The 15,646-nt window shown below is 36.1% G+C and overlaps 1 long non-coding RNA gene and 1 other non-coding gene across 2 annotated transcripts in view; both read left to right on the top strand.

Moving 5' to 3' along the window:
* LOC133331417 (uncharacterized) overlaps positions 1–15,646 on the top strand; it is a 60,739-nt gene that overhangs the window by 42,998 nt on the left and 2,095 nt on the right. The window lies entirely within an intron of this gene.
* Positions 9,969–10,050, top strand: Trnas-cga (transfer RNA serine (anticodon CGA)). The gene has a single exon. It is a non-coding gene; the product is annotated as a tRNA-Ser (tRNA).

The raw sequence follows: 15,646 nt of genomic DNA, 5'->3' as shown, positions 1-15,646 counted from the left end.
CCTTCCAAAAACACGAAATTTGGCAAAAAATGTTTTTGAAAATATCGCGGATTTATTTGCGTTTTCTGTGTATCATTTCCTCTTCAATAAATGACCTCATACGGATTTTGATCTTTTTCGAAAAGAGAACTTTAAAAACTTCAGCCGAAAGAGAGATGTACGCAATTTATCTCAAAAATAGATTGTGATGGCACATCCATGGTTCTTAATGGACCACATTGAAATCGGTATAGATCGATGTATTTTTATAGGGTGCACACTGAAATCGGATGCGCGTTAATGACATATGGAGTTTTCGGAAATTATTCGCGTTTTACGGTTTTTTGGGTACTTCAATGTAGCCGTCAAATGAAATTTCGCAAAATATATATGGATTGGATGATAAACTTCAGTACTTCCTGGAAACCGCATGCGCATCAAATGATTTTGAGAATTACGCGACTTAGACGCAATTTAAAATGTATATTTCATAATATTATTTTATTTTAAGATTTATTCCTATTTATAGAACCCTAAGATTTATCGGAAGGGTCTTGATATAATCCGCAAGGCGTATACTTATACACAAAAAGTGATTATTTTTAAATATGCCAATTTTTCGGCGAAATTCGGGTAAAATAGCGGAACAACACCAACTTTTTTTTCTGAAATTTCTTCGATAAAATTAAAAAAAATAAATATGATGACATTATTTTTTCGAACCAAAACAAATATTTTTCCTCAATATCTTGTTTTGTTGTCGCTGTGATTTACAAACCGCTACACGGACTTGTGTAATTTTGATATCATTTGATTCAATGTGGTGTTTAGATTATGTAGATATTTTTAAATTAATTTTTAGGTGTGTGTATGTCATTAATATAATGAAAATATTGATGTAATCTGCTAATTTTTTTTATTTTTCTCATATTTCGCGAATATGTGCAACTTTATCGTGATTATTATAATATATTCATATTCTTATTTTACGGAGGAAGATATATATCAACGTTTTTGGTCAATATAATAAACGGCGTAATTTTAAGATTTTTTTCTTATGCTCAAAATTAAAACCTCGATAACTTTTGCGCGCATCAACCAAAAAATTGATCGCGAACAGTTTCGGAGTCAGAACATTTTTCTCTATATGTGTACCAAAAATCATTGATGTGCCACAAAAACAAAAAAGCTGATTTTTTGAAAATGGAATATTAAAAAATTGGCAATATTGCCCATATATATATATATTTTCGTCTGATTGTACGTAAATAGTGCACCAAAGTCCCTATATTTCCTTCGATTTGCACGAAATTTGGCATAGCGTACTGGGTTAAGTCTAGAACGATGTGTGCTAAATTTCGTGAAAATCGGTTCAAATTTAGATATAGCTCCCATATATATTTTCGTCCGATTTTAGGCAAATAGTGCACCAAAGTCCCTTTATGTCCTTCGATTTACATGAACTTTGGCATAGCAAACTTAATTGAGTCTAGAATGATGAGTGGTGAATTTCGGGAAAATCGATTCAGATTTCGATATAGCTCCCATATATATTTTCCTCCGATTTCAGGTGAACTAAAGTCCCTATATATCCTTCGATTTGCACGAAGTTTGGCATAGCGTACTGAATTAAGTCTAGAAAGATGAGTGTTAAATTTCGTGAAAATCGGTTCAGATTTCGATACAGCTCCCATATATATTTTCCTCCGATTTCAGGTGAACCAAAGTCCCTATATATCCTTCGATTTGCACGAAATTTGGCATATCGTACTGGATTAAGTCTAGAACGATATGTGCTAAATTTCGGGAAAATCGGTGCAGATTTAGATATAGCTCCCATATATATTTTCGTCCGATTTTAGGCAAATAGTGCACCGAAGTCCCCTTATGTCCTTCGATTTACATGAAATTAGGCATAGTATACTTAATTGAGTCTAGAATGATGAGTGGTGAGTTTCGGGAAAATCGATTCAAATTTCGATATAGCTCCCATATATATTTTCCTCCGATTTCAGGTGAACCAATTGCGAGGGGTAACAGCTGCCTTTGAACTAATTGAGAAGGAGCCTGCCAAAGTGGGCCTGGCAGTAAATGGCTAGAAGTCCACGCTGATGGCATTAACCAACCCGCAAGACGTCCTGTAGACTCTGGAACTTGAAATCTACAGCTTCGAGGTAGTGAACGATTTTATATACCTCGGTACTGCCATAAACAAAACTAATAACATCAACATTGATATCCGGAGGGGAATAGTTTCAGCCAAGAGATGCCGTTATGGTTTGAGTAAGTAACTCAAAAAGAAGGCCTCCTTTCGCCAGACCAAACTCACACACGACAAGACCCTGATAATACCCGTGCTGTTATAATTTTCCGAAAGATCTATATGTCGATCTGTGTCCCCGATCTACACTATATCTATACACTTCTATTCAACTTCTTTATGCATTGTCACCCAACATAACCACTGTAACTTTTCGGCAGTCTTCCATCCATCTATACATAACTCATGTATATTGTTGTTGTCGTTGTAGTTCTACCTTTTTTTCGCCCATTTTCACCCATTTTTTATTTCATTTCTTAACCTTTCATGGCGTTCTGCCTGTGGAAGAGCCATACTAATATGTTAGACGGTGTGGTGGCCCTAGTATCTGACTGGTGCGACTGGCCGGCCGATGAACATACTGCAATATTTATGCATGCACGCTTGCATGCATTCCACCACCAACACCATGGGTAAGTACCACACTTCTATAATACAGTCCATTCGCATTTCTATGCGTTTCACTTGACTTCATTGTTGTAGGGCGGCATTAAAATGTTGTCGGCATTCTTCTTCTTCTTGGTATCTTCTGTTCCGAAATATTTGCCATGATGAGAAGAATATTTGCAAGCATGTCGTGGTTGGTGGAATAATAGACTTGAAGCATTATAAAGTGTTTAATTATTTACCTGGCAAACAAACATATAATCATATGTAAGTGGCATGCAGGTAGCTGAGCGGATTACGAATAGTCTAATGTAAATATAGGCTCTATAACAGACCTGTACATTGAAGAGGATATACATTATATATTTCTTTAGAGTTGTACGAATTTTGGCATAGCGCACTGAATTGAGTCCGAAACTATGTGTGCTAAGTTTCGTTAAAATCGGATTAAATGTTGATATAGCTCCCATATATGTATATTCGCCCGATTTTATGTAAATGGTGCACCAAAGTCCCTATATTTCTTTCTGAATTGAGTCTGGAATCATAAAAATCGATTTATATTTAGATATAGCTCCCATACATATTCTCGTACGATTTTATATAAATGGTGCATCAAAGTCCCTATATTTCTTTCGATTTACACGAAATTTGGCATAGCGCACTGAACTGAGTCTGGAACCATGTGCGCTATGTTTCGTTGAAATCAGATTAAATTTTAATATAGCTTCCATATGTATTCTCGCCCGATTTTATGTAAATGGTGTATCATAGTCCCTTTATTTCTTTAAAGTTGTGCGAAATTTTGCATAGCGTACTGTATTGAGTCCAGAACGATGTGTGATAAGTTTCGTTAAAATCGGATTAATTTTTGTTATAGCTCCCATATATTCGAAATGGTGCACTAAAGTCGCTATATCTCTTTCGATTTACACGAAATTTGCCATAGCGCACTGAATTGAGTGTAGAATGATGTGTGCTAAGTTTGGTGAAAATCGTTTCAGATTTAGATGTAGCCCCATATATATTTTCGTCCGATTGCACCAAAGCCACATCTACTGTCGAATTCTAAGTCTCTGCGTATCTATATTTCGAACCTGGACAGTGGTCTTTTTCGAATCATGTTTCAGAGGAATTCGAAAAAAACCAGTAAGGAAAGTAGTAAAGTCGGTCGGGGCCGACTATACGATACCCTTCACCACTATGGGTATATTAAACAGGACTATTAACATGAACTTGGACGAACTAAAATATGTGATACTTATCTAAATGTGATCAATTAGTTAAAATCAATCGTCTAAATACCAACCGATTTTCACGAAACTTTGCACACATCATTCGAAGGATATATGGGGACTTTGGTTCACCATTTACATGAAATCGAGCCATATCTAAATCTGGACCGATTTTCACGAAACTTGGCAGACATCATTCTATGCTCAATTCAGTACGTTATGCCAAATTTCGTACAAATCGAAATATATATAGGGACTTTGGTACACCATTTACATGAAATCGGACGAAACTATATATGGGAGCTATATTTAAATCTGGACCGATCTTCACGAAACTTGGCAGACACCACTCCAGGCTCAATTCAGTACGTTATGGCAAATTTCGTGCAAATCGAATGTATATAGGGACTTTGGTGCACTATTTACATGAAATCGGACGAAACATATATGGGAGCTATATTTAAATCTGAACGGATTTTCACGAAACTTGACAGACATCATTCAGTATGTTATGCCAAAATTCGTGCAAATCGAAAGGTATATAGGGACATTGGTGCACCAGTTACATGAAATCGGCTAAACTATATATGGGAGCTATATCTAAATCTGGACCGATTTTCTCGAAACTTGGCAGACATCACTCTAGGCTCAATACAGCATGTTACGGCAAATTTTATGCAAATCGAAGGATATATAGGGACTTTGGTGCACAATTTACATGAAATCGGACGAAACTATATATGAGAGCTCTACCTAAATCTAGACCGATTTTCACAAAACTTAGCAGACATCATTCTACGCTCATTTCAGTACGTTATGCGAAATTTCGTGCAAATCGAAAGATATATAGGGACTTTGGTACACCATTTACATGAAATCGGACGAAACTATATATGGGAGCTATATCTAAATCTGGACCGATTTTCTCGAAACTTGGCAGACATCATTCTATGCTCAATTCAGTACGTTATGCCAAATTTCGTGCCAATCGAAAGATATATAGGGACTTTGGTACACCATTTACATGAAATCGGACGAAACTATATATGGGAGCTATATTTAAATCTGAACGGATTTTCACGAAACTTGACAGACATCATTCAGTATGTTATGCCAAAATTCGTGCAAATCGAAAGGTATATAGGGACATTGGTGCACCAGTTACATGAAATCGGCTAAACTATATATGGGAGCTATATCTAAATCTGGACCGATTTTCTCCAGACATCACTTAGGCTCAATACAGCATGTTACGGCAAATTTTATGCAAATCGAAGGATATATAGGGACTTTGGTGCACCATTTACATGAAATCGGATAAACTATATATGGGAGCTATATCTAAATTGTTTACAATTTTCTCGAAACTTGGCAGATATCACTCTATGCTCAATTCAGTACGTTATGCCAAATTTCGTGCAAATCGAAGGATATATAGGGACTTTGGTGCACCATTTACATGAAATCGGACGAAACTATATATGGGAGCTATATCTAAATCTGAACCAATTTTTCCCAATTTCAATAGGGTTCGCCCTTGGGCCAAATAAGTGAGCTGTGCCAAATTTCATCCAAATCGGTGAAGGGTATAATTACCCGATTAGTTTAAAATTTTACACAAACATGTTTTGCTTCATTTGACCCGATAAATATGGATATATGACAGTTATTCAAATTAGTTGGTCATATCGCCTTCCCCATGGAACATTTCTGATGTTCGGCATACATGTTTTCGGTCCATTTCATATCCGAAATATCATCAGATGATTATGAAAAATTATCGGCGTCTTTCATGACCATAACCGGAACCTCATCAGCTCCTCGACATCAGCTCTTCCTCCATGTGGTAATGGTAATACCAAACAATCTCAGTCTATTTGTTAAAGGGCAATGGACTTTTTTTTGAAATATATACAATTTTTACATATATAAAAAAAGTTAATTGTCCTTTAACAAATCTCTTAGTAGCTTTAAATACTGTATTTGTGTTCGTATTAAATTTATTATATTTTTATTACATGATTTTGCTCCAACATCATAATAGCTGATTTGTTGTTGTTTTTTGTTTTTTTTTTTTTTTTGGGTTATTGAACTTCTGACAGGCAACCAACAAGGCATGATGTCTGTGTAACATGTCAATTGCCTTTCGTTCGTTCATTCATTTTTCGTAACTGCCACAGCCTGCTCTTATACTCCGATTTTCTAACTGCCTGCCTCCGAGTGTGTGTGTGTGTGTGTATGTATATATATACATATATATTTAGAAATGTGCGTAAGTTTTTGCCAACACGTCTTCGCCTTCACCGCCAGACATTGCCCAGGCGACCGACCACCGCAAAAAAGGATATTCGTCTGTCGAGTGCGTATATATTTAGGATATTTTTGTTGTAATGGCCAAAAAGGTTTATAATATACAGTCATTTATTTTTTTTGGTTTTCCTTTTTGGAAATATTTTGGATTTTATTCGAGCATTACATGGAAAACGTTCGTTCATTTACCTTTAGAAGCCATGTGTATTTGAAATATTTGTGTTGCTGCCTTTGGAGAGCGATTCAGTTCAATGAACTGAAGTGAGTGCCAATAAAAAAATTAAAATTTAAGTTCCGCATACAAGGCTTTACAAAATTATACAGTTTTCCTGAATTTGCAATTAAATTCAAATTTTAATTTTAAATTATAACTTTAATTTTAAATTATTATAACTTTAATTTTAAATTATAATCGAGAATGGGTGGGGTTCCCACCCATTCTCGATTTTAATTTTTCAAGATTTTCAATGGGCTGGTAAATCAATACCAATGCTCGTCAAGGTTTGTAACTTTGCACATATATAATTGAAGATTTAAAAGAGAAGAAAATAATTTACAAAAAAAAATTGTTATTGTTTTGTTGTTGTTTTTTGTAATTAAAGAAAAGTCCTTATTTTTGATGGCGGGCATGATAACTCCTCACTGGAATATCGGAATCCGAAAATTCCAACGGTGTTAGAAAGTGTACATGTCTGGCTCTCGTATGAACTAGGATTATTGACTTCGATCTTAAATTAACAAAATGGTGGACCTTTGAAAATATATTTTTGGAAAATCGCCGATTTTTTACCAAAAACCATGTTAAAAAATAAGGAAGATCTTCACCGATTGGCTTTATCCTAGTTCATACGAGAGCTATACACTCCCAGAGAAACCTTGCAAAATTTGGAACCGATTGGATTATTAGTTTTTGAGTTATCGTGCCCGCCATTCGCAAAAAAATGTTTAAAGAAAACGCGTTTAAAGTTTAAGAGGCCCTTCAGCCGTCACTTGATGCTGACACAATAAATCGGATATATCTTCAAGAGTTCTTGAGATTTTCGCTTGAAATTTTGTAGAGACATTCTTTAATCAGTGTAGATTCGAATTATATCAACAAAAATTTTGACCCCGAGAATGGGGGGGTCCCCTTAAAACAATTTGTCAAGGGTGAAGTGAACTGCCCAATTTTAATGCTCTTTAAAAGAGAAATATCCAACAAGTAATTAGTAAGGAAAGTGGTTAAATCGGTCGGGGCCGACTGTTGAATATACCCTTCGCCACTTTGGGTATATTCAACAGATGAATCCTAAAAGACCACGCATTTTTGAAGGACCAGTAACAGCAACGTATACAGGATTTCATTTCGGGGGGACCCGGTAGTACAAAAAGAAAAAATTCGCTGTTGCAAACATAAATTTACCCCAGGGCCTCACTGACCAGAAAAATTAAATAGCATCCATAAACATGTCATTCTGCAACCTATACTAAATTTTTCATTTTGTCAGATATAGAGTTGCTTGCTACAATGGGACAAATGTATGTAAATCAATATAAAGCAAATATCAATCGGACACCCGTTGATTATTTGGATAAATATCTGATAAACATGAGGAGTTTGGTGCACCGATTACTTAAAATCGGACAAAAATATATAAAAGCTATATCGAAATCTAATGCGATTTCATCGCACATTACAGAATATAGGTCACAATTTGAGTTGTTGGTGCATCATTTACTTAAAATTGGGAGAAAATATGTATGGTAGCTCTATCCAAATTTGAACCGATTTCAATAAAACTTTCCACATGCTAGGTTATATAAACTATATAACTTTGGGTCTTTGGTGCACATTTTACTTAAAATCTCACGAACTATATCTAAATCTGAACCGATTTCAACAAAACTTGCCACACGTTATCTCATAACAACATCAATAAGTTGTGCCAATCGCACCCACCTGGGAAATACGGTGCAGCATTTATATCTAACTTGTGGGTTATACTATGTTCATTACGAAAGATATATGTGGACTTTGGTGCACCATTTACTTTAAATCGGACGAAAATATATATGGGATCTATATCTAAATCTGGACCGATTTTCAAGAAACCTAATTCATTACGCTATGCCAAATTTCGTGCAAATCGAAACATATATATCACACATCATTCTGATCCATATTAAGTACGCTATGCCAAATTTCGTACAAATCGAAAGATATATAGAGACACCATTTACATTCAATCGGACGAAAATACATATATGGGAGCAATATATAAATCTTAACCGATTTTCAGGAAACTTAAAACACATCATTCTAGACCCAATTTGTTACGCTGTGCCAAATTGTGTGCAAATCGAAAGATATATAGGGACTCTGGCGCACCATTTACATTAAATCGAACGAAAATAAATATGGAAGCCATATCTAAATCGGAACCGATTTTCATGAAACTTAACACACATCGTTCTAGACTTTATTCAGTACGCTGTACCAAATTTCGTGCAAATCAAAAGACATATAGGGTCTTTGCTGCACCATTTACCTTAAATCGGACGAAAATATATATGGGAGCTATATCTAAATCTGAACCGATTTTCACGAAACTTAACACACATCATTCTAGACTTAATTCAATACGCTAAGACAAATTTTGTGCAAATAGAAAGATATATAGGGACTTTGGTACACCATTTACATTATATCGAACGAGAATATATATGGGAGCTACATCTATATCTGAACCGATTTTCAGGAAACTAAAAACACACAAGGGTATAAAAGCGTTGTTGAGTTCGGGGGCTACACTCAAATGCCGTTATATGGGGCCTACCCTTAAACATGTTTCAATATTTACAGTCGATTAGGTTGGAAAAATGTGTCCAAAATCCCCAACATACCGAATATCGAGTGGTACCGTTATATGGGGACTACCTATCCGGTTCAAACATGTGTCGAAAATTGCCTAAATACCGAATATTGGGATGCCGTTATGTGCATGTGTCGAAAATCGCCCAATACCAAATATTGGGATGCCGTAAAAAATGCAATAAAAACTCCTTAAAAACATTTCGTACCCTCAAGGAAACTTGAATGCCACTTCAGTGTGAACACCCTGCTAAATTTTACTGGGACCATAAATGGGGGGTTTTATATGGCCCCATAGACCCGGAATAACAACTTACATTCACTGCAGTTGGAACATTTCGTGTTAAGTTTTATTTTAGATATGGCGATCAAAAATAAAACCCCAATTTAATGACAAACAATCCGACAGAATAAATAAACACTTTCACTTAAGAAATACCAAATTTGCAAAACTTTATGGTGATTTTTACGATTTCATTCATATTCCATAAAACTGTATGGATGTGCGAAAATTCTGAACACGTTCACATACACAGCAACAACAAACATATGTACATATTTTCGCATAACATGTTTACTACACAACACATTCGGTCTATTTTTAGACAGCCACCACTGTGAATTGCAATTAGAATTGTTTTCTACACTAATCAATCCAATAGGAATCATATCACAAACAAACGAATAAGAATAAACGAGAAAGAGAGTTAACGCACATACAAGAGAGCGAAAGACAGCAGCAACAACAACAAAGGCAAGAAACACAGCTTTTGCAAAAAGATTTTTGTTGCAATGAAAGAGAGAGAGAGAGAGGTAAGAGAGAAAAAACAAAACTGGTATGGTCTGGTCTTGTTGATAACTGTAGTTTGACATCGCAAGGCAAGAAGCAGTCGTGGCCGAGTGGTTAAGGCGTCTGACTCGAAATCAGATTCCCTCTGGGAGCGTAGGTTCGAATCCTACCGGCTGCGGTTAGGAATAATTTTTTTATATTTACGAATAAAAATTATTACGTTATATATGGGAACATTCAAAAAAGTTTTAAATTCCCTGAAGCTGAGGTTCGCAATTCTCGAAATATTAAAATAAATGAACAACTATGAGATTATGTGTTCTAGTCAAAATGTGTATAATAGCGATAAAAAATAATAAGGTGACGTAGGGGATGATGTAAATCAAGCAACGACTATGATTGGTTTTGCCATGGCAAAGCCCAGGCTTATCTGCATCCCTCTTTCATCCCACACTGTGGTACAGGGTATTATGTCTTTGTGCATATGTTTGTAACAGGCAAAAGGAATCGAGATAGACCCACGGTTCCTTTTGAGAATATGCATAGAATCACTTTCTGTGTCGATTTATGCATGTCCGTCCGTCCGTCTGTTGATGTTAAATTGTAAACAATGTACAGGTCGCATTTATAATCCGATTTGGCTGAAATTTGGTACAGCTCATTTATTTGCCCCAGGGACGAATCCTATTGAAATTGGGAAAAATCGGTTCAGATTTAGATATAGCTCCCATATATATTTTTTCCGATTTACGGACTTTAGACCCTGCATTCGATTTGCACGAATTTTTGCATAGCGTACTGAATTGAGTCTATAATGATGTGTGCCAAGTTTCGTGAAAATCGGTTCAAACTTAGATATAGCTCCCATATATAGTTTCGCCCGATTTTAGGTAAATGGTGCACTAAAGTCCCTAAAAATCCTTCGATTTGCACAAATTTTTGCATAGCGTACTTAATTAAGGGTAGAATGATGTGTGCTAAGTTTCGTGAAAATCGGTTCAGATTTAGATATTGCTCCCATATATAGTTTCGCCCGATTTTAGGTAAATGGTGCACTAAAGATCCATAGCTAGGCCGATTGACACAACGTACTGAAGTTAATAAAAATTAATCTCTGATAAGTTTCCTTGAAATCGGTTCAGATATAGATATATCATAGCTTCTATATATAATTTCGACTTATTCATGTTAATTGTACACCAAAAATGCATTATACCGAATAGCGTGTGTCAAGTTTGCTTTAAATCGGTTTACAAAATTTAGCATATGTTGCAGAATGACAGATATAATAAGAATTGATAAAGATCACATATTGTATCATATAGTCGGCCCTGTCCGACTTTACTGCTTTCCTTACTGGTTTTATATGAATTGTTGTCTGGTAAAATAAAGTTCTGGAACTCGTAATTTTAGCGCAATTTGGGCCAAGAATTTATGAAGAAAATCGAAAGTCCATCCTGAAAAGTCGAGTTTGTGACTTTTTCAAAGATCAAACGCCTCTTTCGACTTTTAGATTTTGTAATACAAAAAGTCGATAAATCGATTAGACGAAAGTCGATTTGCTTAGTCCTACTACAAACTGCAGCAAAAGCAACACCTGGGTACCGAAGACCACCATCAACGACCGAGGTGAAAAACGCAGCGTATAGGTCAAACCTGCAGACACTTGCAACACGTAATGCGAGGGCGAATTATCGGAAGAAAAGAAGAGAGGAGAAACGTACTTTCAGATAAAAAAATAGAGAATGGGAGCAAATCGAGATGTACAGGAGTCATAACCAAGTCCAGAAAATTCAAAGCGACAAAGATGGAAACCTGGTGACTGATACAGATATTGTGTTGAGGATCTGATAAGCATTTTGCAAAGCTCCGGCTATCAAATAGTGGCGGTGAAATAGATATTCCAGAAATCCCAATAGATTGTATAACACCTAGCCAAGATGAGATCAGATTAGCAATCAATCGACTGAAGAATATTAAAGCAGCAGGCGCCAATGTATTACCAGCCGAACTATTAAGTGCTATATTAAGTGCTATCCAGCGTCTGTATGAACGACTGAAGTCAATGGCCAATGACATTATGTGACCATATCATTGCGGCTTTAGGCCTGACAAATCCACCATTGATCAGATTTTCACTTTGCGCCAAATCCTGGAAAAGACCCACGAAAAGCACATTGTCGACTATAAAGCCGCATTCGACAGCCCTATGCGTTCAGAAATGTTTAAGGCCATGTCTGCGTTCGGCATTCCTGCAAAATGAATACGGCTATGCAGGATAACTTTAACTGGCACAAGGTCAGCATTAAAGACGGAAGGGACCTCTCGGACAATACCGAACGAGGTTTCAGACAAGGTGGCAGTTTGTCGTATGACCTTTATAACATTCTACTGGAAAAGGTCATACGAGATGCACATGTGAACAGAAATGACACTCGGTACACCAAACAATATATGTTACTCGCCTGCACCGACGACATCGAAATAGTGGATCGTAAATTGAGAACTTGAAAACTACAGCTACGAGGTAGTAAATGATTTTATACCGTCATAAGCAAAACTAATAACATCAGGTTTGAAATGGTCTGAGTAAAGTGGGCCACACACGTCAAACATGTGCGTTCGATCGGTGTGAATCGAAGCAATGTTTGATGTGTGTGGTACGGTGTTCACACCGATTTGGCGGTGCGCACACCGATCGAAAGAAATTAAAAATTTTTAATTTTTCGTTGTGTGACGCGCACATGTTTGACGTCTGTGGCCTGGTGTGTGGATATTTTGTCATTTGCTGTGAAATTTCGTGGAGTGCGGATCAGCGGACAATGTCACACATATGCAGAAAAATGTTTTAAAAGAATTTTTGATGTTTTTACACATATCGTACAGTGTGGAAAATAAATATATTTTTCCGGAATAAAATTAAATTATTTAAAAAAAATTATATTGAATAAAAATATTTGGTCTTTTTTTCCGTCACTATCGCTGACCATCTTCACGCTTCAAAAATAAATACGAAATAAAGTTTTATGGATCCGTTTGACGTGTGTGGGCTAGCAGCTTCACACCGATCGAACGCACATGTTTGACGTGTGTGGTCCACTTAAGCAATTCCAAAAAAATGTCATCTGTCGACATGGCTCAAATTCATGGACAGAGTGTGTAGCCCATGTATTTAAATCACTAATGCACAAAATAGTACGATAGCGGTGATTGCCAAACACGTTTTCTCTTTGTCTCTCTTTGCGTCAGTCATTTTTGTTGATGATCTCTCAGTTACGCTCTCACGCACTTACTCTTAATTTAGTTCTGTTCAACACTGATTTAAATAATGTTTCTTTAGTTTTGCGCAATGACGGTTTCAAGGTATTGACCAATAACAAAAATATGGATTTCACTCCGAAAATGAATTGAACATCGATCATCACAATCGTACACCCCCATTTGAATTTTATTTGTTGTAATCACGATAAGATAATTCATTATTATTTAAATCATAGCAACTGTCAACCATTAAAGTACAAAGTACAATTATTGTTTTTTAATCTTGCTTTTTTTATTGAAGTGGGTGATAAATGTTTGCCGGTTTAGAAACGGTGGCAACAATTACCATTGTTATAAGACTAGCCTATTTTTCACTGCTTAGTGGAAGGCCAATTAAATATCTGTTTTGAATCTAGGCACAGGAGGCGGCAGCAAGCAAGTCAAAAAGTCATAAATGCGTTCGGCAATTGTCTTCCTCATGAGCGCTACCATTCTCTCGCGTTACTGTTGTTTGCCCATGGCATGTAAATTGAATCGAACGCCACAAAAGGACATATGAGACACCTATTAAAGTGTTAAATGCAACGGAAACAATAACCGGGTCGAAAGGCAACAGCAGCAGTCAGCCAGCGTGGAACAATGTGAATTTTGTTTCTTTCTTTTTTACCGCGAAGTAATAAATCATGTTCCTAATAATCCGGCGCTATATTTTCACAAAAAATGGAAGAAGTTCGTCGATGAAGGTCTTGGAAAATGTATACTGTGTTCAAGTATTCAAGGTGTATTCAACGAATAGAATCATAGAAGCATCAACTGAAATGATGCATTACTACGAAAAAGGCCACTTAAAATGAGATGAACAGAAGTCCACGAACTTGATATTTCCGAAATTGTTTGAAACGGATTTGGTCCAAAGACACTTGAGTTGTAAAGCCTATATTATATTTACCCTCATTTAAATACTCGTACCTACCATGTACAAAAATATGTACACCATTCTAGTATGAAGTGGAAAGAAAAGTAAACATATATTCAAAATTGAAAATATCCAGTGTTATTTGAGAAATTATCTATGGTTTTATACAATTTTAGTTTAAAATGTTTTCTAAGTTATTGATTTTATTGCTCGTTTACCATCCGCCAATTTATTGTATCCTAAAACGATATTAAAGATAACCAGTTTAAAAACTCCGTTATAACTGGCAGGCGAAGTGAAATTTCGGTTCTCGGTTCTTCACAAAAATAGACCCCGTACCGACATTCCGGCAAGGCGGGAGCCATCTGGGTACCAACAGTTGCCAGAGGGTATTGGTGCTATGCCAAGAGCTTCTGTGCGGTTTTACATGATGTGACTTCACGGCCTGACTCAAAACTATTGATCCCTCGATCCGATTGTAGTCTGTACCATATTTTTGTACGATATATTGTGACTGATATAAATCACTGATTTTATTGTAAATTATATATCCTTAGGCACTACATAAACTACTTCTGCTTAGACTTATCTATTACTATTTATTATAATAAATATAATTTGATCTGTGGATAGTTTTTCCAATCTTGTGCGTCCTAAAATCTCAATACCAACAACAACAGTGTTGTCAGCGTTGCATGTGGGATTTAAGATTCTCCAACGTTCAAATCTTCTGTAATACAAAATTCTGTTCAAAGTATTTTGAACAACTCGTTTATTTCTTACTTAGCTGACAGAACATTTGTTCCATAAGACCATGATTGTCTTCCACTTGATCTTTCCTTCGAATTCGTGGTCATCCCCTTCTACGTGAACTATCTATTGAATCGTTTTTTTTTTATATGCCTTTTAAGCTGGATCATCCTCATCCCTTCTGACCAAGCCAACGTAGTCGCTGCAGCTCGATACGTTTGACTATGTCAATGTCCGAGAATAGATGCTACAACTCAGACGCAGATCGGGGAATTTTCCCCCCACGTACCCATGTTTCCGAACCATACACCAGCACGGGTAGTATCAGTGTCTTGTAGAGTGTGAGTTTGATCTGATGTGGCCTTGTTTCTGTTGGCTAGGGATATACATAGTCGAGAGTAAAAGTCGACTTTTCGATTTTTGCCTCAGACCAAAAAGTCGATTTTTAGACTTTTCGACTTTTGCCTTTGACTAAAAAGTCGTCTGTTCGATCTTTCGTTTTTATCAAACCGACTAACACAAAATCGACTAAAAATTTGATTTTTATATGAAGCGGTGTACACACTATCATTTTTGACTGTCAACTTTTTTATCGATTACTGACTGTCCAACATCCATAAATATTTTTGTGGTTGCCTGATGAATGATAAACATGTCAGGCCACACTATCAAACAAGCAAAATTTGGGCAAGAGTGCCATTCAAAAATGCTAGTGTGTACACCGCATGAATTGTTGACAACAGATAAAATAAATAAAGTTCTGTATTGCGTACATATTTTTAGGGCAATTTGGACTTTGTGATAAAAATAACCAAGTATTTATGAAGAAAATCGAAAGTCGTTGTTG

This window comes from Musca vetustissima, unplaced genomic scaffold (genome assembly GCF_032173495.1).
Source record: "Musca vetustissima isolate MV318-11 ecotype Yass unplaced genomic scaffold, APGP_CSIRO_Mvet_v1 utg5799, whole genome shotgun sequence".
Classification (NCBI taxonomy): domain Eukaryota; kingdom Metazoa; phylum Arthropoda; class Insecta; order Diptera; family Muscidae; genus Musca; species Musca vetustissima.
This window is presented reverse-complemented; position numbering and strand designations above follow the sequence as displayed.